This window comes from Mastomys coucha, unplaced genomic scaffold (assembly GCF_008632895.1).
Source record: "Mastomys coucha isolate ucsf_1 unplaced genomic scaffold, UCSF_Mcou_1 pScaffold5, whole genome shotgun sequence".
In the NCBI taxonomy this organism is placed as follows: Eukaryota; Metazoa; Chordata; class Mammalia; order Rodentia; family Muridae; genus Mastomys; species Mastomys coucha.
Genome location: NW_022196911.1, coordinates 66,412,135 through 66,415,543, shown reverse-complemented (window position 1 = coordinate 66,415,543; position 3,409 = coordinate 66,412,135).

Below are 3,409 nucleotides of genomic sequence, written 5' to 3'. Positions count from 1 at the left end.
GTGTGTGTGTGTGTGTCCAGGAACTGGAGCTGTGCTACCGAAGCCCTGAGGAATCTCAACTCTTCTCTGAGATCTATATTGGAAACATGGATTCAGATATTAAGCTGCAAATCAGAGACAAGAGACACATGAATCTCTTATGGGAGGCCTTGATGAAACCAGGTAAACTTAATTTAAGACCAGAGATCCTAAGAATTGAAGAAAGGCGATGATTAAGGGGAGGTGTAGTGTCATTATTTCTTGGTGCCACAAAATAATCAGATCAGTCATGTGGTTTCCTAGATCAATAAAAGGTCATAGGAGCAAACTTTAATCTATGACACTGTGTTAGTCAGCTCTTCACAGTGGTGGCAATATTGAGAAAAAAGACAAAGAAGAAAGATTTCCTTTGATTCAAGGTCTTAGAACCAGGTTTCTGTCCATGGTCAGTTGCCTCCATCTCTGAGACTGATGTGAAACAGGGTATAATGGAAGTGGGAGCTTCCATGTGAGAGAGAAGGTTGTTTATGTGCTATCACCAAAGAAAGTGAAACAGAGAGAAAAGAAAAGAGAGGAGTGGGGAGAAGAGGAGGAAGTGGAGGTAAGAAGAGGAGAAGAAGAGGAAGTCCAGGTACTATATTCTCTCCTAAACATGACCAGTGACCGTCCACCTCCAACTGTACACGCCTATGTGATTCCCTTTCCATTATCAGTACTCACTCCATGATGAGAGCATTGGTGTGTGGCTTCATTCATAAACTCACAGCCCACAGTACCAGTCACCTTTGAATACTGCTGCAGGACAAGTCCTTGAACACATGATCATTTTTCAGGGAAAACATCATATGCTAAGCACCACATGCCCTAAGCCTCATTGTCTCAATTCTGTATTCTCTTTCTGCTCCCAATGTCCTGAAAGTGACAGACTGAGTTGCACAAAGATCTGGCTCCAGATCACATAACAGCTTCACTTAAAGAGAAGGGATTTTGACCATGTGAAATACCTGATCCATACATAATTTATATTAATAAATGTTATTTTAGCAATATATTAATAAATGTTATTGTAACAATTTTATACATGCACATAATACATTCTAGTCACTGCACCTTAAAAAGAAAAAAAGAAAAGGGATCCTACTCCTGCCAGTTCTGCTTTTCTATAAATCTCTTTGACACATTCAAAATTTTTTCTTCATCTCACAGAGCTTAACTGGGACCAAGGTTTTTGAACTATCCTATAGGACACCGTAAGCTCACCAGCAGGTATACAGATGGGATGTTTACCCCCCTGTCTCCAGTAATTTCTTTGCCAATCATTTAGCTGTAAGTGGCACTGTCCCTGTGAGCTGCTTTCCATGAATAACTGACTGACTGGCAGGCCCAGTTAGTGAGGGTCCAGAGATAGGAGTTGCAGATGCTATGAGTTCATGATGGCCATGACCATGCCATGCTTACAAGACAGCATTTCATAAGCCTTCTCTATATAGTATGTTGCAATAATCATTCTAATTCCTCTTTGACAATATTAGTTGAGACTTAAGAGGTATTATAAATGTCTTAATTACAGGGTGAGTACTCACCCATCCTTTTATTTTCAGCATCCTATATAGCTATAAGTATCTGCAAAAGCTCCATTCACCTCCATTCACTGAAGAGGTGAATGGAGCTTTTCTGATGACTGCTGAAAGTAGCTTCTTCCATGGTATACGCACAGATATTTGGAAGAGCACTGGTACTATGTCCATTTAGCTAAGCAGCAGTAGAAGCTTCTTTCAAGGTCCTAAGACATCCTCAGACCAGGGTTACTTTGTTTTACCACCAGCATAGTATTTGGGATGGATTCTATCTTGTGGAGTCGACCTGAAGTGTAATCAGGAAGCTACTGGTTGCTCCCATCACAGTTGTGCCAATATTGCAGCAGGTTGCCTGGCAGGTTGGTTATAGTGTCATAGAGAACACATCTGGGTTAGACTGTGGGTGATGCCTTTTCTTGCTCAGCAGCCTGCATAGCATTATGAAATCCTAGCAACAGAAAGGAAGCTTCCAACTCAACTCCAGCTTGAATTCTCAAGATCATGTTTCCAAGTTGTTTGGATTCTCTATACTACCTAATCCAAGATAAGGACTTATCTACTGGTTCTGATGGTGAACAAACAAGAATTACATGAACCTGTATGTCGTGAGGAACTCCGGAGCCTCTATTCCCAACAATTCCTACGGTGGCATCCCATGCTTAGATCTGAATTTTTGTTTTGAAATTCACTACTTCTACATACTCCCATTCCTTAATATTGAATATTCTTATTCTCAAGACACGGGATGGAATCATAAGTAATTTTAACCTGAATTTTCCTAGTAGCAAAATGTTTCCTAGCCATGTGTATTTTCTCCTTTGAGAAGTCTCTGGTTACTCCTCTGGCCCATCTTATAACTGAATTATTTCCTTGAAATTCGGGGTTTTGATTTCTGTATACATTCTGATTACTACTAATTTACTACTAGATATTAACTTGGAAACCATTTGTCTCCTTCTTGCATGAGTCTCTGCTCACTTGTTATCTTTACTACACAGGCTTTCTTAGTGTCATGAGATTCAATTTATCTACTACTAGTTTTGCTTCCTGTGCTACCAGAGTCTCACTCAGACAATCCTAACTTATGCTGCCATGTGCAAATGCACTCCCTACATTTTCCTCTACCAGTTTTGGGACTGGATCTTACATTTAGGTCTTTGATCATATCGTGTTGAAATGTTGATGGTGAATTATAGGCATCTAGTTTAATTATTCCACATGTTGGCATCTAGTTGTTCAGTACTAGGCTGTCTTTTCCTAGAATATATTTTTGGCTTCTTCATCAAAGGCCAGGTAGCTATGGTTGTGTTGATTCTGCCTGATCCTCTATTCTAATCCATTGACCTGCCGTGCTGTTTTAATTACTATGGCTTTAGTAGTAATTACTACGGCTTTAATTTGAACCCACATGAGTTGATGCATCCCATTATATTGCTGTTGTTCAAGATTACCTTGGCTATGCCAGGCGTGGTGGCACACGCCTTTAATCCCAGCACTTGGGAGGCAGAGGCAGGTAGATTTCTGAGTTCGAGGCCAGCCTGGTCTACAGAGTGAGTTCCAGGACAGCCAGGGCTATCCAGAGAAACCCTGTCTCGAAAAACAAACAAACAAAAAAAATCTCTTAGTTTCTGGCATAGTGCTATTTGTAGTTACTTTTGCTTTCTTGAGAGACGGCAGATATAGGATGTAAACATTAACACCTGTGAGTCCAGTTGACTTCCACTTAGCTGTAGCTTACTCAGCATGATTGTAGATGAGGATAGCAAACAATCATTGGAGCTTAACGAACATTTTTAAATAAGTACCAAGGCCTCCCCTCTTGTTGTGTTTCTTTCAGGGATACCATTAATTTA